Here is a 21,945-nt window from a genome sequence, read left to right on the forward strand (position 1 = left end):
ATCAGAGTCGCCTCCTCCTGACCTGTCCAGGGAAGATTGCATCGTAATGTTGAAATCTCCTCCAATTATGATATATCCTTTAGCTACTGAACTCAACAGGCGAAATAATCTGTCAAAGAAAGATGCCTCTTGTACACAAGGAGCATATATGGAGGCCAATGTGATGGGCTGTTCATGGATTGTTCCAGTGAGAATGAGATAGCGACCTTCTGCGTCTTTCTTAATTGTCTGGAGTACAAAGGGTATGGTATTATGGAATAAAATGGCCACTCCTCTTTTCTTGACAGATGCTGAAGCCATGTAAAATTAAGTGAAGCCTTTGCCTAAAAACCCAGGTGAGTTATTCTTGCTGAAGTGCGTCTCCTGCAAGAATAACACCTCCGTCTTTTTTCTCTTATAATCTGTGAAAGCCAGCTTTCTTTTGATCGGGCTATTAAAGCCCTTTACATTATGTGAAATACATGTAAGCGCCTTTTTTCATGTGTAAGAGAAAATATGTAAAGTGAGCATTGTACTTACTCTTGATGTTTTTCCTGGGGTTTCTTACAGTAATATTCATACCTGCTATGTCAGCTTGATGTGGTGGCTGGATATCATACATCCTAGGGAGGGAGGGGTGAGGGAAAGGGTGGGGATAGGTAGACAATACATGGGAAACAACGATGGGATTGCGGCAGGGAAGGATGGGGAGGGAAAATAAAAGGTGGGAAAAAAATAAATAATAAAAAAGAAAAACACAGGATACAAGAGCGTATACCATTGCAGATTTTAACCTTTTTTTTATTAAACTATTCATGCAATATTTCACTAGGAGAGTGCGCCTTCTCTTTCTTTGTTCTTTTTCCTAGATTTACTTTGGGAGTAGTTTTTCCCGCGGAGAAAGCAGCCTGCAACTCCTAAGGACAAACTGTGGTTTTTATTATTATTGCACAGACTTTCATGTCATTTGTACAGTATATCTCAAGATCTTAATATCTTCTAGCTATCTGGTCAGGTATTTGGTTTCTGGTCTGGACTAAGGTTTTTACTCAAGTCAGTATTGATATTTGCTAACACAATTCTGAGGTATTAAACTCAGCATTAAGAGTATCTTATTAGTGCTGTCCGTTATCTTTTTTTCATATATATATATATATATAACCTTATGTCAAGTTTGAAAGAGGAAAACCCAAATAAATATAAGACAGCTTGATTGCAGAATTCCAATTTCAGCCGAAGGAAAAAAGGCAATTGAAATAAATGTACCTCCAGCAAATCCTTAAAGTACGGTAAAAACATAGCAGCTATGTGACCGACACGGGTAATGACTTTAAGCAGAACGGAGAAGCAAATGAAAAAGAGCAGTATCAAGAGGATGTGATATTATTATCAAGAATGACAAGGCATAATGAGGCTTAAGAGGGAACTGCCAGCTAAGCAATGTGAAGGGAGAGCAATGATTATAAATAATTTGGACAAGATTGGGGAAAAGCGCAGTACTGTATGTGAAGATAAAAACGTCGTACTGCACATGAAAAGAATAAGTGGAAACAAACCACTGCAGCATTTCGTAGCTCTTACATAATGTTTTTTATGATACATAGGATGATATTCACTAACCACCTGTAAGGGGTATCCAAGCTCAATCCCACATTAACCTCCACTCAAGTCAATGGCAGTAACTGTAACACAGGACCGATCTCTGAATTATAGTGAATCCCAGCCATAGATGTTTTACTGCTCCACAGTATTATACATTGTTAAAGAATCTTACTTGCTAAGAAATTACACATTACCGAAACCATGTTATTTTATTGCACTTTAAAGGTTTTCTATATGTACAGTAACTGTAGAGCAGTGGTTTCCATGAGCACCCCTCAGGGGTTCCGTGGCCGCCAGGGGGAAGAGCTGGGACAACTCTCCGACATATACGACGCCCGGCAGGATGGAGGCACTCCACGTAGAAGTGACCCCACGGCTTCTGAGCTCAGTAACCACCCGGTCATTGCGATCCTTCCTGTTGCTGTCGGCACCAGAAGTTGTGTTCAACTTCCGGCTGACAGGAGGGAGAGGAAGGATCAGCTAAGAGCGTGGTCTCTCACTGCAGGGATTTTTGACGCGCTCCGGCTGCTTCCTTAAAGTGTGTCTTGAAAAGAGAGAGGGGGAGAGTGTGTGTGTGTGTGTGTGTTTATTTGTGAGGGGGAGAGTGTGAGGGGGCAGCGACATGAAAGACGGGGGGCAATCTAATTCTGTGGTTCCTTAATAAAAAATAAATTGAACACCACTGCTGTAAATTACAATAAATAATTCATCTTTAAACATATGGTGAAAAGGAATTTACTCCGTTAATTTTCAAGCCCCATTCCTAATAATCTTTTAATCACTTTAGAAAGTTTCTTATTAATGCCTAAAAGAACTGCCAGAATTAAAACGTAAAATGGTATCATAACTGAGTTAATGCACAAAATACTGTAGCCCTGCGATTGGGGTTGCAATAAAGGGAAATCACACAGCATTTAAAGATACATTCTCATGGTGCCATTATGGTGTGAATGTTAGAGGGTGTTAGCGTGGAGTTTGGTCCAGCTGCACAGCAGGTCACCAATAGGGTTAAAGGGAATGGGGGAGAGAGGAGACGGGATGGAGGGTTGATAGATGTTAGAGGTATGCCAGATAGGCTTCCTTAAAAAGGAACATTTTCAGAGAGTTTTTAAATGTCTGAATGCTGGGGGAGAATCTGATGGTGCCTGGTAAGGAATTCAAAAGATAGGTTGCAGCACGGGAGAAATCTTGTAGGCGGGCGTGAGAGGAGGTAAGAAGGCAGGAGGACTGAACGGCAGATGTCGGACTGAATGGAAGGGGCGCTTAGGGATTTATTTGGGGACGAGGGCTGAGATGTAAAGGGGGCAGCGTTGTTGAGAGCTTTGTAAGTCATAACTAGGGTTTTAAATGTAATTCTAGTGGATATGGGAAGTCAATGTTGGGATTTGTGTGGTGGCCCAGCAGACGTGGAGCGATGAGTGAGCTAGATGATTCTGGCAGCAGCGTTTTGGGTGGATTGGAATTGGGACAGGGAGACAAGGGGAATGCCAACTAGAAGAAGGTTGCAGGAGTCAATGTGGGACAAGATGAGTGAGTGAATTAGGATTTTAGTTGCGTCATGAGTGAGAAAAGGGCGATATTTCGGCACTGAAGACATCAGAACTTAGTGAGGGAGTGAATATGAGGTATGAAGGAGAGGGCAAAGTTAAAGATGACTTCTAGGCAGCAGGCTTGGGGTGTTGATGAGATGATGGCATTATTGACAGTGAGGAGAGTAGATGTGACAATGGAAGGGGAAACAAATATAAGTAAAGGTTTGGACATTAAGCTTTGGATAACGGTGGAACATCCAGGAGGAGATTGTGGATATAGACAGTTGATGACACAGGACAAGAGAGAGGGGAAGAGGTCAGGGGAAGAGATATAAATGTTGGTGTCATTGACATAGAGATGATACTGAAAGTCAAAATAGTGTAATAGTTTACCAAGAGAAGTGGTGTAGAATGAGAATAGCAGAGGGCCGTAGGAGAGCAAGTTAACAGTAGTCCAAAGCTGGGATTGGGCGGAAGTCATTATTTAACATAAAGCTGTATTGCTCGAGGTGTTGTCAGGTGAAGTGTATAAACAGCCCCAAATGGCAAGCACCTTTTGCCACCTTAGGCAGGATATTGAGAGAGGCTGGAGATGGGATGCGATTCAGCTGTTATGGGATTCTGCTGTAAAATCCACAGAACAATACACCTGATGACAATACCATCTTCTTGCTTCTTCTTCTCTCTTACGTTTCTAGGATGCAAAGATATTCTCTAGTTGCCCCATCCTAATTCATACTCAACAGTAAACAACAAAGGAAAGTGTGTGACCCAGTGAGGGATTCAAAAGAAAGTCAGTTCTCAATTTACATGGTAACTTTGTACAGTTAATAAAAATAAATAAAAATACCACTTGTGGTGCATTTGCATGTCTTGGGCAGGTCTGAAACCCTGTCCTTCCCATTATCGCTTAGCAAACCACTGCAGCCAGGGATTCTGGGTAATGACACACAAATGAGCACAGTGTGTCACGCTTGACTTCTTACCCATTTTAACATGGACCCCTCTGAGCTGATGCCTGCCGTATCACACAGCTTTTCAGCACAGCCTGGGTTTAAGAATTGCGTAGCCAGTAAACTTACCTTATGGGTCTCATCAGTGCGAGGTCGCATGGTAAAAATTTTCTAATAAAAAACTGCAGACTGAAGTCACACTTCAATTGATGATCCCTTGCTCTTCTAAACCACTAAACTCACATATTGATTAGGCATCAATTTCTCTGGCATGCACTTAATTCAGGACATTTAAAGGTCTATCTATAGCAGGGGAGGGCAACTACAGTCCTCCAGGGTCACCAAAAGGTCATGTTTTCAGGATATCCCTGCTTCAGCACAGGTAGCTCAGTCTTCGACTAAGACACTGATTAACATGAAAACATGACCTGTTGGTGAGGAATGGAGTTGCCCACTCCTGATCTATAGACTGTTCTATCCATGTTGCAGATCAAACTGATGCATCTACAGTAATTTCAAATAAATGTGTTTATAATTTACATCATTATTCTAGGGTATACTTACAAGATGCTCGTGTCCTTACCTTGCTGGCGGAATGAATTGTTAACAGGAATGTATGTTTTAGGAAACAGTATGATGAATTGGAATGTGCGGTAGGAACCAGTGTAATATTCATATGTAAACAAAAATAAGTGCGCAACCCAAAATCCACCTTAAACAAAATTCAAATAGTTGTGATAAAGTGCAATTAATATTAATTGTGTATGGGTAATACTAATATTTCAAAGTATACCAAACCAAGTATTGATGCGTATGCTGCTATACTCTAGGAGTGGCTCGGCACTCCAAACACTAAGAGAAAAAACACAAAGAACAGCGCAAAAACGCAATAGTGAAGTAAATAATGACAAATCAAATTGGTATAAAATTGGTGAGTATTAGGCGTACATTTAGGCAAATAAAACAAAGCATGTCTGTGCAAACATCAGCACAATGTTACCACAGGAGCCCCTCTGGATGGTGTCGCCCTCTGGTTCAGCAGCTGTCTCTGGAGAGTCTTTAGTTGTATCTCTCACCCTCGTGGAAGGCAGCTGCAGCCCTTGAGCTGTTGTTGAATCCTCCTCTGCTTATCAGGCTGGGCTCACGGGTACACACTGCGCTGTAGGGGATTGCAAGTCCACTTTCTCCTGCACACAGAAGTTCCTGCAGTCTCTCTGTGTATTCGGAGCACCACGCGGTCCACGTGGTGTATTGAGCCGGCGCTCGCGCACTCCCGTGACGTCACGGATGACGCGTTATGCTCCGTTTTGTGGAAATCCCCAAAAATCAAATCCGCAATACAAACGGCTTCAGAAACGGGAGTGCGCGAGCGCCGGCTCAATACACCACGTGGACCGCGTGGTGCTCCGAATACACAGAGAGACTGCAGGAACTTCTGTGTGCAGGAGAAAGTGGACTTGCAATCCCCTACAGCGCAGTGTGTACCCGTGAGCCCAGCCTGATAAGCAGAGGAGGATTCAACAACAGCTCAAGGGCTGCAGCTGCCTTCCACGAGGGTGAGAGATACAACTAAAGACTCTCCAGAGACAGCTGCTGAACCAGAGGGCGACACCATCCAGAGGGGCTCCTGTGGTAACATTGTGCTGATGTTTGCACAGACATGCTTTGTTTTATTTGCCTAAATGTACGCCTAATACTCACCAATTTTATACCAATTTGATTTGTCATTATTTACATCACTATTGCGTTTTTGCGCTGTTCTTTGTGTTTTTTCTCTTAATATTCATATGTACCTGAAGAGCAGTAGAACCACTGTGTCATGACCTTGATTAAGCAACACTAATTAAAATGGCGATAGAGCAGAACCATATATTTCTTAATACTTTTATTCATTTTTCATAATTGCTTCTTCCTAAATCTACTAGGTGGATGAATTGGTCCCTTTTGCAGATGAGGTATGCTGTCTTGTATTCTGATTGTCTGTGTTATTGGTCTGTCTGCTAATATCTTATTCTTTTTGTAGGTAAATAGGTTATTTTGAGGTTATTTGGAGGGTATTTTTAGCGTTTGCACTGATCTTTGTAAATGAAATTAGATTTAACACTAGAGAGAGAGAGTAATGTAAAAAACCCAGAATGGGCAAGATTAAAAAATCTTAGTCTTAATTTGATACCTAACTAATGCATAATATTGATGACTTGGTAGATATACATTTATCTCTACAGTAGATTTATTTAAAGCATACTGGCAAATTATAGTACTGCGATACTTGAGAAAAACTATCTGCATTTTCTGCACTTGAAGGGCTATTTGAGCTCACGGGATGCCATTTGGGCTACATAGTGCTCCAGTAACTTCCAATGGCTATCTGACAAAGTGCTAAGGGACACACATAGGGGGCTATGCACTTAGCAGTGATAAGTGCTTTTAAGTGAGATAAAAAGCCATTATAGCGTGATATTGCCTGCTGTGAGATTCACAAAGCAGTGAGATAAGTGAGATAAATGCCTTTATAGCGTGATACTGTCTGCTATGAGATTCACAAAGCTGTGATAAGTGCTTTTAAGTGGGAAAAATGCCATTATAGCACGATACTGCAGTGTTATCACTGCTTTGTGAATCTCACAACATGCAGTATCACGCTATAAAGGCCTGTATCTCACTTAAAAGCACTTATCACTGCTTTGTGCATAGCACCCAGAAAACCCACTTATCACTGCTTAGTGCATGACCCCAATAGTATGCTAGCACTTACCTAGATTACATTGTCATGTATAGTACCGATAGGCAAAATCAGTTAGTTAAATTGGCAGCAATCTTATGAGTCCTGAGAAAGACACGGTTGAAAGTAAACCCCTCAAAGTGTCTTTTTGGTGGTCGATATATATGATAGACTTTGTGGTTGGCAATGGTTGAATAGTCGCTGGTTGAAAGGTGCAGATGGTAAAAAAATGTGCGATCTCATAGACAAAGAATCAGTGAGATCCTTTTTTTGGATGGCAGGGTATTATTGCTGGATTGTATTATCAGATTCTGCAACTATTGCTTCTCCTCTACCAAATCTTACGAAAGCTTTCGCACTAAATGTGGTTCAATAGACAGCAGCCTGCCAGGTTTCCTTTGTGAGATTGATGGGTTTGCTCTGCAGACTTGTCCGGCATAAGGTTGCGCATGTGCAGAGCAGGTGACAAAGCCCGCGAAGGAGGAGAACTCAGGGAGGAGGGGAGTTAGGGGACTACGGGTCCCAGCAGCCCCCGCGGTCCCCGTGACACGGCCGAACCAATCAGGTACGAGAATAGGGAGGAATAGGAAGTGAGGGGGCGCACGAGGGTCAGAGCTAGCTGGCGGAGGAAGGAGAAGGAGCTCCAGTGTAGGAAGGCAGGCCGCCCCTACATAGGCCGCAGGCCCCCAGACCCAGTTAGCCCCTGAGCCCCAGTAGAGTGCAGCGGAGCTAGGGACGGGCCATAGTTAGGTTCCGGATCCCCTTTTGTGAATACGATCGCTATCAGGACAGTTCTTTATAAGCGGGAGGCCTGGGACCAGGCCCCGCCACTAAGCCGCAGCGTGTCTGGGTGGGATCGCCCCGGACACTCACGGGTGACGTCATCTACGCCCACACCGATACTTTGTGAAGATAGTTGAAGAACTGGGTACAGGAGTGCCCGGCAGGTAAACTCCAAGTGCACCAACGGTACCATTTTCACTCCGGGACATGGTGGCTGCACAGTCACACACGTATACATCTACTGACTCACTTGGGGATGGGGGAACTTATTCCGCATGGGAACTGGACACGGGGTGGGATAACCCGGTGAAGAGAGAGGGAGAGTGAGCGTTCAGCGGACGCTGGTAGAAGTGTCTCCTCTAGGGAGGTACACCTGTTATTTAATCTGTGGTTGCTGCAAGTAAACATATATTGGTTAAGGTATATCGCTGTGTGTATGTTCATGTATATACGTTCCTGCGAAGACCCACTTCCCCTAGGGCGGAAGCTGTCGCAGGTGGAGGCGCTGCACCAAGTCATAAGTATTGTGAGCACCCCAGGCTCTCCGTGGCAGAGGCTTAGGCCCTGTGAGCCTACAGGTTATTATACAGCATATGGTAGTGGCCTTTGTCCGATAGGAAGCAGGGCTACATTTGGAGGCGCTGCTGAGATCTTAGACCAGGGGTGCCCCCCCAAGCCAAAAATACTGCCATGGCCCTTCCCTCTTGTCAGGAAATACGTGACTGGGTGCGACAAACGCGCACACCCACCCGCCGCGCAGTGGCTCTGACCCGAGTACCCATGGCCATACCCTTAGAGACATTGCAAATGGCCCTACGACAACTACCGGGTTTTGCCAAAGCCCTCCTGGTAGACGTACTCATAGACCAAGATGCTAAGTGGAACACCTTGCTGGTAGACTGTCGGCGAGATCTAGTAGTCCTCGAGCCAGCCGCCCCTCAATATCTGCCGCTTCCAAACTCTCCGTCCGGCAGCAGCCCATTGGTCTATCCCCTTTGGGACCCCCCTGTGGGGGAACTAAGTGACGATGACCCTACACTCCCCTTTGCTCATTATCCAGTGAGCGAGGTGGGTAGCTGCCCATCAGACTTTAGCTATCCTGGGTCTAGCGCATCCAAAGAAGCGGGGGTGCGTAGTGATATGCTGCAGAAACTCAATGACAAGATAGACCAGTTAACCACTCCCTCAAGATTACCGCCGTTTGTAGGAGCACTTACCCTAGCCACGCATTCTCAAAGCTACCGGAAATTAAAGGCCTTCTCGGGGACTCTACCTGTGCCCACGGGAGAAGATGGGATAGATCCTTGGAAGGAACATACTAGGGGAGTAATGGAAGAATGGTCTTGTACCGATGTAGTGAAAGGCCAACGGCTCATGGAGTGCTTGAGACCCCCGGCATCCACTTTGATCAGTATCCACCGAGAGCAGTATCCCGACCTGACCGCTCGTATGATGATCGAGTTTCTCGTCGAGGCCTATAGCGCGACCGAGGATTATGGGGCCTTGTGGGCTAAGTACTATGCCATTAACCAAAAGGAGGGAGAAGATTTGTCTGCCTATATCCACTGCGTGCAAATCTCCCTGGGACCCCTGCTGCATCATAAATACTTGACCGCCTCCCAGATGGACGAATACCTCCGCAAACAATACCTACAGGGGTCTAGTCCTACTCACCCTATTTCAAACATGATTCGCGATAACCTCACTCGAGGACCTCCCCCCTCGTTTATCAAACTGTTACAGCAAGTCAAAGAGCACGAAACGCATCTCCTGCTGCACTCTCCACAGAAGTCTAAAGCAGCCAGCGGCACTAAACCCAAAGGGAGTGCTGAGAAGAAGGAGGAACCACCGCACAAATTCGGCCCGGAGAGGCCGAAATACGCCGGTCGAACCTCGCCGCCGTATGACCGCCGTACCACACCCCGAGATTTGTCCTGCTATAAATGCGGGAAGAAGGGGCATATATCCTACGATTGTCGGATGGGAGAGTCATGCCACCGGAGTCCGTCGCCCAAGAAATTCACGCACCAGGCCATGATATGCGGTGTATACGCGACCAGCCTCGAAGCCCCTGCTTCCACCCAAAGGGGAGATGACCCCGAGGAGGAGAGTAACCTCGTGGGGCCAGTAGCGATGATCCGAGTACTAGTAGACGATATCTACTCCTCTGCCCTGCTGGACACGGGATCTCAAGTAACCATCATATATCGCGCGTTCTATGATCGACACCTCCAGAAGCGTCCTCTGAAGTCGGCAGGACATATCAAAGTAAGAGGGCTGAGCAATGACGACTACCCCATTGATGGCATAGTGACCGTGGATCTGGAGATACAACAGGTCAACACAGGGAAGTCTCATCCCATGAAGATGGACGCCTTGGTGTGTCCAGAACCCAAAGAAACACCTAAGTATCCAATCATCCTAAGTACGAATGCGGACATTGTGCAAGCCGTCATCCGGGCCTATTTACATGAAACTAACGAACTGCCCATGTCTAGTCTACAGCTACAACTTGTCCAAGTGGATCCAGATTCCCCTCCGTCCCCCGCGGAGGACCACGGACTACTGTTCTGCGGCCGGGCAGGGTTGATTAGGCTCTTACCGGGAGAGACGCATAGGGTCCCCACCTGGTGTGCATATGCTGAACGAGTATGCGAGGAGCGGCTCTTTTCTCTAGAAAGCATGCCCGAAGAAGATGTCCGCCGAGGATATCGGCTTGTACCGGAGTTTCGGGATTGGCCTACCGCCATTCCTCGGCGAATTTATGTGATGGTACAAAATCTTTCGCCATTCCCCATGGCCATCGACGCGGGACAGGGGATAGGGAGGATTTACCCAGTCAGCTCGGTGGATGAAGCCGTACAAGTAAAAGCTGCCCGAATGGAAGATCCCGGATCGCCGTTAGACTTCGACTTTGGCTCATACAGGCGTTCAGACACGTGGAAGGAGCGGTTGCGAGTACAGCTGGAAGAAAGACGACCCGTGTTAGTACCGGGGAGATGGATATGGGGTGTAGCCGACACGCCCAACACACCATTCGGATGACTGATACCAAGCCCTTCAGGGAATGTTCCCGTCAGCTCGCTCCTAGGGATGTAGAAGATGTACAAGCGGCCCTCCATGAGATGGAAGAAGCCGGAATTGTCACAGAATCCTGAAGCCCGTACGCCTCGCCCATAGTGGTAGTGCGAAAGAAGAATGGGACGGTGAGGTTATGTGTAGACTACAGGACCCTCAATAATCGAACCGTACCAGACCAGTACAATCTTCCCCGCATAGAAGAAATCTTAGACGCTCTGCATGGAAGCAAATGGTTCAGTGTACTGGACCTCCGGTCCGGGTACTACCAGGTGCCTATGAGTCTTGAAGATCAAGAGAAAATGGCATTCATTTGCCCATTGGGGTTTTACCAATTCACCCGTATGCCCCAAGGCATATGTGGTGCCCCCGCTACCTTCCAGCGGCTAATGGAGAAAACTTTAGGGGACCTGAACCCCCGAGAATGCCTCGTGTATTTGGATGACATCATAGTATTCGGGAAGACCTGGAGGAACACGAGGCTCGACTCCTGAAGGTACTTGACCGATTAGCTCAAGAAGGACTCAAGCTTTCCTTTGATAAATGCTGGGTCTGCCAGGCGTCAGTGACTTACATGGGACATATAGTGTCCGCTGAGGAGACAACTAGTACTGCCCAAAAGACTACAGTACTTGGTGCTGAGGGCTCTACACGATGAACATGGTCACTTGGGGGTTGACAAGACTTTCGGCCTAGTGAGAGATCGATTCTTCTGGCCCAAAATGAGAGAAGCAGTAGAGCATCACTGTCGACAGTGTGTGCAGTGTATTCAGAGGAAGACATTGCCCACCCTGGCCGCCTCAATGGGCCACTTAAAAAGCACCGGGCCTATGGACTTAGTGTGTATGGACTTCCTATGCATTGAACCGGACAGCCGCGGCATAGGCAATGTGCTGGTCATCACGGATCATTACACCCGATACGCCCAGGCCTTCCCGACCAAAGATCAAAAAGCCATTACGGTGGCCAACGTGCTCTGGGAAAAGTACTTTATGCATTATGGGTTTCCGCAGCGACATCATTCCGATCAAGGGAGAGACTTTGAAAGCAACTTCATAAAAGAACTGCTGAAAATCTTGCACATCGCTAAGTCCCGAACTACTCCCTACCACCCCGAAGGGGATGCATTACTGGAACGGTTCAACCGTACATTGCTGGACATGCTAGGCAGGGGTCGAAAAGACTGAATGGAGTCGACACGTGGAAATATTAGTGCATGCCTACAATTGCACACGACATGACTCCACGGGATTCTCCCCGTACTTCCTCATGTTTGGGCGGGAAGCACGACTGCCGGTGGATATACGTTTGAGAGTCTCCACTGATGGGGTGCATAATACTACTCATTTCCGATATGTGCAGCGGTTGCAAGAGAATCTGCAACTGGCCTATATGCAAGCTGAGAAATCTACCGAAAAACTGAACGCCGGGAATAAACGGTGATACGATCATAAAGTTAAACACAGAGACATTAAACCAGGCGACGCAGTACTCCTCCGTAACCTGGGAGTGCCGGGAAAACATATACTGGCTGACTGATGGAGGTAAGGAGTGTATGAGGTAGCCTCACAAATGCCTGGCCTTCCGGTCTACCGCATTAAGGACTCGGAAGGTTGGGTGAAGACATGGCACCAAAATCATTTGCTCCCTATTCCCCGAGTGGAGGAGGGGGATTTGGAGTGGCCTGCATCCTCGCTGGATGGGGAGGGGTCATTGGGAGATGACACGCTAGGGAACTCAACCTTTCAGGAAGATCCCCAAGAGGGAACCTCTCAAAGGGGCCCTCAACAGAGCGCATCTCCTGGTGGAGATACGGGTAAAGGGCGCGGGGAGAATTCACCCCAGGGGGTGGCTCCAGAAATGTCGTCACTAGACCCACTGAGTCCGTGTTTTGTACCAAGTCAGGATAATTTAGAGACTGTAACCCCCTCAAGGGAAGAACTCGAAATTCAAGATCAAGATAGTCACTCTCCCCAGGGAGTGACCGAGCAACAGTTAAGGCGAAGCCAAAGGAACGGGCAACCTCCCATGAGGATGGCCTATGATCAGTTTGGGGCACCCCACTATGAGGCTCAGCAGTGGGCCCGCAGCCATGTGAAATCAGTGATTGTGATGTTTAGCGAAATGTACAATCTGATTTAGAGAAATGTCGTGTTATAGAATTTTTCATTATATAAACTTTGAACCAGTTTAAAGGTATTGTCCAAGCAGGGAGTTGGAATCCACAGGGGGAGGATGTAGCCGGGACCCCGTTTCTTCCCCAATTGTTGTGTGAGGTGGGTTATGTTGCACCCAGGGGAACGCAATAGTGGAGGTTCCGCGTTAAGGGGGCCGCCATGTTTAAGGGTGGCGCCGGCGCAGACCTAGTCCGGCATAAGGTTGCGCATGCGCAGAGCAGGTGACAAAGCCCGTGAAGGAGGAGAGCTCAGGGAGGAAGGGAGTTAGGGGACTACAGGTCCCAGCAGCCCCCGCGGTCCCCCGTGACATGGCCGAACAAATCAGGTATGAGAATAGGGAGGAATAGGAAGTGAGGGGGTGCACGAGGGTCAGAGCTAGCTGGCGGAGGAAGGAGAAGGAGCTCCAGTGTAGGGAGGCAGGCCACCCCTACATAGGCCGCAGGCCCCCAGACCCAGTTAGGCCCTGAGCCCCATTAGAGTGCAGCGGAGTTAGGGACGGGCCACAGTTAGGTTCAGGATCCACTTTTGTGAATACGATCGCTATCAGGACAGTTCTTTATAAGCGGGAGGCCTGGGACCAGGCCCCGCCACTAAGCCGCAGCGTGTCTGGGTGGGATCGCCCCGGACACTCACGGGTGACGTCATCTATGCCCACACCGATCCGTTGTGAAGATAGTTGCAGAACCGGGTACAGGAGTGCCCAGCAGGTAAACTCCAAGTGCACCAACGGTACCATTTTCACTCCGGGACACGGTGGCTGCACAGTCACACACTTATACATCCACTGACTCACTTGGGGGTGGGGGAACTTATTCCGCATGGGAACTGGACACGGGGTGGGATCACCCGGTGAAGGAAGAGGGAGAGTGAGCATTCAGCGGACGCTGGTAGTAGTGTCTCCTCTAGGGAGGGACACCTGTTATTTAATCTGTGGTTGCTGCAAGTAAACATATATTGGTTAAGGTATATCGCTGTGTGTGTGTTCATGTATATACGTTCCTGCAAAGACCCACTTCCCCTAGGGCAGAAGCTGTCGCAGGTGGAGGCGCTGCACCAAGTCATAAGTATTGTGAGCACCCCAGGCTCTCCGTGGCAGAGGCTTAGGCCCTGTGAGCCTACAGGTTATTATACAGCATATGGTAGTGGCCTTTGTCCGATAGGAAGCAGGGCTACATGTATATAAATATATATATATATATATATATATATATATATATATATATATATATATATATATATATATATATATAGTATAAATATACAATGTATCCCAATGTAATTTAAAATAATAAAAAATAGCACAGAGCTTCAAGAGGAATCAATGAAAATATTGGCGCAGTATGATAAAATGAGGGTTATTCATTAAGTTGCAATAGTACTAAATGGGACACTATTGGCTCTAAACGGACATATGTCAATGGGAATTTCAGTTCCATGATGACTTGATTAAAACTGTTGTAGTTTAATTCATTACCCCCGTTATAACCCAACATATCACACCAGAGTGAACAACAAATGCCTCTACATCTGTCTTTCTCATGGCACCCACTACAGTTTACAAGCTCCCGATATACGGTTGTCTAATTGGATGCACCCATCAGTCCTTTTCCTAGTGTCTTTTCATGTATTTATGTTTCAATTGATTTTATTTTTCTTATTTAGTTAAATAGACTTTCTGCACATCTTTAAAAAAAACTTGAATCACCCTTAAGCTAGGTGCAAGAAAAACTAAGGAACAAATGAATTCCTAAAGTAATCTCCCCTTTCTCTTTTTTAATACACTCTTGGTTCTGTTCCAATACACAGATGCATCATTAATGGGAAAAAGCAATACTGTCACAAGGGACTTTATACAGTATGGTTGACTGAAGAAAGACAATAAGCAATCACAGACCCATATAATACATAATAGGCTCTGAGTGTGTATCCACTTAACTTTCTATGGCTGGCAGAAAGAATATAGCATATTACAAACTCTAGGATAGAACAAAGAGGGCTATGCATTAAGCTTAGTGGACCTGGGCACTATTGCAGAAAACTCCCATTGACTTTCAGCACTATCAAAGTTCAATGAATAATTCCCATGGTGTCTGATATTACAAATGTGTTTTATGTCCATTAATTATATTATTGTGTTAAAAATAATAGACAGCTCATACCAAGTGCTTCCTGAATGAATAGGGACGGGAGAAAATCAGGTCTTATAGCTCTCTACATACTGTGCACACCTAGTTCTATTACTATAAAATAGATAAAAAAAATAACTAGTCACATATTAAGACAAATGTTAGTATATTGTCAGTTAATTAACTATAAACCTGGCATAATTTGTTTTATGAATATAACTACAGTACAATGGCAAAGAAAAGAAAAGCTTGACCTAATAGGGGAAGGGTAGCATGGCTCTTGCCCTGAGGGGGGGAGCAGGATGAGGGAGGATGAGGGATAGTTAAGGGAAAGTTGCCTCATGTATTACCTCTCTCGTCCTCTGACTGCTTCCCCCAAAGGTTCCATTGCTGTTCCCAGGGTCTCTTCGGCTAAAAAAAAAAAAACTTTTGTGCAGGGCAGCATGGGTACAGGGCAGCAGAGGAGGTTGGCAAAAAAGAAGAATTCAGGCTGTGGATAGATCTGGCCCCCCTGGAAAGAGGAAAGAGGCAGTGTGTTGGAGGAGCTGTAGAGAGGAGTGGAGCAGCATGGCGGAGGATGGCTCAGAAAGCTGATGGGTTAATTCCCAGACTCTGAAGCCCCGTCGACAGTGGAGGTATACAGTATCAGAGGAGAGGCCTTGGTTAAGTGCTTCTGCAGAAGCACGCACCTCTCCCCCCACCCGAAGTACAGGCACAGCTGGGAGGATGGATTCTGCGGGCCCGGCAGTGGGCATTTAACAAGGATGAGTGAGTGGGTGTCGTGCCGCTTCAAACATGAGTGCTTGTCCTATGGTGCATAGGGGCACCACGCATCTCATTGTTTTAGGAAAAATATCCACTCCTATCATCTATGGACCCTAAATAACTAGTCCATGCCTCTGTGTCTACGTGGTTGGACTATGGGACCGCCTTACATGCAAGACTACCAGTGTGCCTGATCCGGAGGCTCCAGCTTGTGCAGAACGCTGGAGCTCGGATACCGAGACGTGTTTTTATCTTTTTGAGCATATTACTCCCAGCTTTCACGATCTGCACTGGCTTCCAGTGATCGTCCGGGTTCAGTTCAAGTTGGCCGTAATGGCCTTTAAAACCTTGCAAGGTCAAGGGCCTGTCTATCTGCAGTCTCATTTAAAGCCTTGGAGGGATACTGGCTATGATCTCAGGTCCTAGTGGGGGGTCTGCCTCTTTGTGCCAAGTATACTTTACCATGCACTAGGTGGGCATGCCTTTGCATGTGCAGGGTCTGGAACTCGCTACCACCAAACCTCTGGGGTATATCTACTTTAACACTGTTTCGAGGTCGGTGTAAGACTTATCTTTTCTTTCTTGGGTGGATGTGTGTTTTTACTCAAAAAATAAATGATTATGATGAATATGAAGGGGCAGCATAAGGAAGGAGTAGACATGATGGAAGTGGGATTGTTTGTTGAGGGAGTCCCCAAAAGTTTGGTTCCTACGTATGGTGCATTTGATCTGGCTCAGAAGTATAGGTGGGGAAAGGAACGTGAACCAGGGGATGTGACCTGGTTGATGGTAACATCCCTGGTAGTGGGGGCCAATATGGTCCAAACTGGGCCTCGGCAAAGGATGAGAAATGAATCTCTTGATGGTGCTTCTAAATCCAGGATTGTGCAATGTTGGCCATAATGCTTAGGAGACCGGGGTATGTTGATTGTATATTAAATGTGTGGATGTGTGACAGGGTATATGGCTCACCATATGAAGTCTAACAAGGACAGAGCAAAAATAACCACTCTAAAAGCGAAACCACATGGAAGCCCTTATATAAAGAGACTCCCAGTGCAATCACTATGTGGATAGGACATATCCTGTATCATAGGCTGGAGCCCTGCACATACCCTATAGTCACAATAATCATAAACATAGTAGGTCACTCACATATTAACCCCTTCTGCTCCATGACAGCGTGCATCCGTTCCGTTTTGTAGATAGAGTATGTGTAGAAAGATGGTGGAGCACTGCAAAGAAATAGGGCTGGAGGCAGATCCGTGAAAAATAAAAATGCTTTAATCCAAATGCATGGTAGCAACAGCTACATTAAAAGGGTCCTCTAACGCGTTTCGCGCTTTAATAGCGCTTTATCAAAGAGTTTATCAAACTGGGCCTCGGTTGGTTCGGTAGTGCTGGTCGGTATCAGGAGAAGAGTGTTTAATTTGGCATGGTTGGGATTAGTTTACATGGGTTTGTAGAAGGTTGAGGAAGGCGGTGAGATTGGTTGTGGTGTGGCAAATTTGAGGGGTAAAATGGCCTAGGCGTTGGAGGGGTGTGGAATGGTTAGTTTTGCCTGGGTGGATAATTTGGTGGAATGTGACGGGTCCAACAGGATGCACTCTTGGGTCAGGGGCATGTGTGGTAGGCCTAAGGGCGTACTCTTAAGAGGGACCATAGGTGGTGTGAACTATAAATACTATAATACTATAATACTATAATACTCACTGGGTCATATTGCGGCAGTGAGCAGAAGTTGGTTCTCTGATTGGGACTACTTGCTGATCAGGTCCAGGAGGTTGCTTTATATTTTATAAAAAAGCTGTGGCCATTTGTACCCAACAAATGTGTCTGTTTTGATTTGGGTGGTGTAACAGGGGAGTTATCCCTGTTCAGGTAATGTGCCTCTAATCCAGCAGTGTGGTGGTTAACTGCTGGTAGTCAATTAACAAACACCACCTGCCTGATTAGATTGCTTAGAAAAGCCTGTCTTTTGAGACAGGAAGGAAGATTGTCCCTTACTCTCACAACTTGTGAGACTGACATGGGGACAGGCGTCTTGAGTCTACCAGAAGAGGCTGCTTGCAAGACACAGGGGAAACTTCTAAACCTGAACGCTGACAAACCCTGAAGAAAAGGTAGCAACCAGGAACAGAGAAGATTTTCCCTCCAAACCACAAGAAACAGATAAGACTTTCATTTATAAGACTTTTTATATCTGCTCATTTCATGATATATGTTTGGGGCTGGGAGACATGCTTATCTAAAGGGAGTTGTGGACTGCATAGTATTTCACTAGAAATACTCCCAAGTGAATAGAAGCTTTGTTTACCCCTTGTTTGGATGGTTTCCTGATATTAAGGAAACAGGCGCAATAAAAGCCTTATTTAATTTCATCATAACCAGTCTCCCTTGCATACCTCTGTGAGCGTCCGCCTACATATGGTGTCCGAAGTGGGACGAGAGGTGGTCTTTGAAGTTAGAAAGGACCAGAGATTTTTTCTGTGAAATTTTTTTTGTGCTTTTTGCCTTCTAACAGTCTGAGCAACATAAACAAAAAAATCTCATGCAGCAGAGACCAGAGTTAAAGTGATACACACCCAGGCAGGAAATCTACACTGCACCGAAACTTACAAAACCACAGATGGACTCTTTTCCCCAATCCCAAGAGGAGAGAGAGAGAGGCTGCTGAAGCAGGTAAACCTTATTTGTCTATCACAATAAAGTGTAATATGGTCATTGAAATAGGGGGTTTGCCTTCCAGCCATAGTCAGGGTTCAAGAAGTGAGTTAGCCCTTAAAAGGAATAGGCATTTGTTGTTTTCAAATATTTAGCTGAAGCAGTAAATACAGATGGTGACCCACAAGCGTTACTGATTCTGCAAGTAAATACTGCCACACCGCATAGTACTACCAGTTGTGAATGGAGTATATGCAGAAAAATGTGAAAATTGATGCGACTGTGCTGAAGCAGGGGAATTTTCAGTAAACAAGTGTTGAGGGTAAAATTGCCTACTAGAAAAAAGGAATTGCTGAGCTGTGTAAAAGGTATCCCAAAGTGTGAAGAGTGAATGTCATAATACCCAAAGTTGAGACTGAACTCAAGCAGAAAACCACATTATTTGGCTGAAGCAGAGAGATTATACCTAGCAAGTAAATGGTGTAAAGCAAATAGACGTTTTTACCTAGCAACTGCACATCCTGTATACCTGATAAGAGAAAATACGTGCACAGTACTTCTGATATTGTAAAATTTACCCAAGAAAGAAAAGTCTACAGAGATGCCTGTGAGAGCTACGACCTCTACAAGCAAAATATGCCCACCTTTAGGACTACCACAATTGGGGGTTCTAGCAAATACAGTGGCAACAGCTGCAATAGTGCCTCCTGAGGTCAGGAAGAAAATTACACCTGATAGCCCCAAAATGGAGGACAAGATGCAGCGTACCTGTCATGAACCCCACCCCACGGAAGAGTGGCCCTTCCAGTCCGATGAGGAGGAAGACATCTCTTATGGGGAACCCAAACAGAGTCACACCCACAAAACACTCCAAGAATGGTGGGGGTGCCTGAACTCGGTACGAACCAAAAAGACCGCTCCCTATGATGACAAATATGATCGGCAGGATAAAGAGCGGGAGCAGTGGATCACCGAATATTTCCGTCAGCTGTTACAGTTGCAAGAAAAGCCGGGTGGATCCAGTGACGCTGCTAAAATTTCAATTGAAGATGGAGACCCCAGTATCCCTGAGGGGACGGTGTCACCCAAAACAAAAAGGCGAAAAAAGAAAAAGAAAAGCGGTTCTTCACTTACTGTGGAAGGAACAGACACATCTGCAGACCCTGTGGAGAAAAACGGGGACCGAGATGCCCTGCAGCCTAGAGAAAATGGAGAATTCGTCCCGCGGATAACCGAATATCCAGAGGGCCCAAGGCAGAAGTCGTGTACCCCAATGAAGTGTCTGTCCGGTGCCAACAGTGAGGAACCCTTAACCAACCATCCCAGAGAAGTGGAGCCAGAACCAGTGAGTGTCGATCCCTTGACCAGCCCTGAGGATGCCCTGAAAAATGCCAGACGTGACTGTGATATACTCCGTGAACAATTGAAACATAAGAAAGATGATTATGCGGAGCTACTGAAAAATAACGTGAAGCTACAGGAACATGTGCTCGCAATGTACTCTGCAGCCAGCACAGAATTGGACGATCTCAAGACTGAGCTAGATACTGCAAATGCCATGGATGAAAAGCAGAGCCAATCTGATAAAATGATGGCTAAGCTGAAGCGGAAGTATGAGGAGGCTCTGAAGCAGATGACAGTCTTCCAGCAAGAGGTTCACACTCTTCGCATAGAGCTGAATGCCTCACAACAGGAGGTCAACAGTGTCCGGACAGAGGCGGACGTATCTCAGAAAGAGGTTCAGACACTCTGCAGAGCACTGGATGCCTCACATCATGAGACCAACAGCTGCCGCACAGACCTGGAAGTTTCCAGAAAGGAACTACACAGTCTCACTGAGGAGCTGGACATTTCTAAAGAAACGATTGTCAATCTTAAGACGCACTCAAAAAACAGGGATCTCTTGCGGATGAGATGAAAATTCTACAAGAACAAGTATTGACCCTGACTAAGCGTCAGTATCCCACAGCCACAAAAACCCATGAAGACAAGGGTACAGTGAGAGCTGTGTGCCTACCCATGAAGACAAGGGTACAGTGAGAGCTGTGTGTGGGTACCTCTGTGAGTGTCCGCCTACAGGTGGGTTATTTAATGGAGGGGCAAGTGTCGGAGGCAAGGGTCAAGAAATCATCGAATGTGCAGGGGTCAAGGGTACAAATCAAGAAAATCCTGACTTTATAGGGGAAGGGTAGCATGACCCTTGGCCCAAGGGGCCATGGAGTAATGCATGGGGGGTGGAGGTGGATAAAGGAGGGAGAGGTTATTTATGGGGCAGTTGCCTCATGACTTACCTTTCTCGCTCTATGACCACCTTCTCAAAAGTGGAAGTAATATCTGTATCAACCCTCAAATATATTATCCAATATAATAATGAGAATACAGCAATTGGTATGCTTGTGGAACGTGACATCGGGGAAGGGAGAGAGGTCTAAGGGCACGCTGGTGAACAAGTACTGGATTTAAAGGAAGCAATTGCCCACACACCAGGCAAATACATTGATGTATGTTCCCCGCAAACCCAGCTGTTTAGTGATACTAGTCTAAATTCTGTGTGTCTCATAAATAAAAGTGCACCAACCAAAAGAGATGAGAGAACCACAGTAGATAGGACATGGACAGTGTGTCTTGTAGCTACGGAAATGTCTTGTATAAGGTTCTCTGAAGAAAAGTCAGGGAAAGAAACTCAGTCAAATAACAGTCTGCACTCAAAATGCAATATACAAAAACAAGTGATATATTTCTATATTGTCCACAAGATGGTACAAGAATAAGAATATACAGTAATAATGAAACATAGTACACGAAAATACAAAAAGGGCTGACGCACCTGAGAAACCCTGAGGACTTCTCAGGGGTTTCAGCCCTTTTTGTATTTTTGGACAATATTGAAATATCACTTTCCCTGACCTTTTCTTCACTGATCATTGGGGTCCATCTTTTGGGAGGTCTTGTCGTGGGACTTTTAGCACCTCGTATATTTTTTATGAAGTTGTTTATATTGATTTGAGTGCACCATTAACCACCTTGAGTACAGTATATTGTATAAGCACTTGCTTATTTGAACATACATATTGACAAGCAGGAACATTTAGTAAAAACAAACATATTTGAAAGAGTGAATACCCTTTAAGCTAAACCTTAAAGCTATAGTTTGGGGTACAGAAATGTGCAGTATAAAATGAATCTAAAATGTTACTATTTTTACACTCATCAGTTCATTTGATATCAAAATGAAATAGCATGAGAGGACTTAATAGGCATGATGCTGATGTCTAAAGAAGGTAAAATTACACATTTTGCAGTAGGTCAACCTTTACACAGCTGGGAATATTGGAAATGGCATGGAAGCTCAATGAACTGTAACTAGCTCTGTACTGTTTGAGGAATAGGAGTGAGACTAACACAAGGCATTCTTCTAAACGGCTGAATGAAACTCTGTAAGACATTTTATAGCACTGATCATGCTGGCTACACAGCTTAAAAATTATTTCTGGGCCATATATGTGTGGAGTGAAGACAAAGCTATAATATCAAGAGTGAGAACATAAAACACTCAGGAAAGCC

The 21,945-nt window shown here is 45.6% G+C and overlaps 2 protein-coding genes across 5 annotated transcripts in view; one reads left to right on the plus strand and one right to left on the minus strand.

Annotated features, from left to right (window-relative positions):
• Positions 1-21,945, minus strand: part of GRIN2A (glutamate ionotropic receptor NMDA type subunit 2A) — a 1,360,048-nt gene that overhangs the window by 498,482 nt on the left and 839,621 nt on the right. The gene's annotated exons all lie outside the window — the stretch shown is intronic.
• The window catches only part of LOC142463075 (glutamate receptor ionotropic, NMDA 2A-like), a 412,218-nt gene that overhangs the window by 92,837 nt on the left and 297,436 nt on the right, over positions 1-21,945 (plus strand). The gene's annotated exons all lie outside the window — the stretch shown is intronic.

The sequence above is a fragment of the Ascaphus truei genome, chromosome 11 (genome assembly GCF_040206685.1).
Source record: "Ascaphus truei isolate aAscTru1 chromosome 11, aAscTru1.hap1, whole genome shotgun sequence".
Classification (NCBI taxonomy): Eukaryota; Metazoa; Chordata; class Amphibia; order Anura; family Ascaphidae; genus Ascaphus; species Ascaphus truei.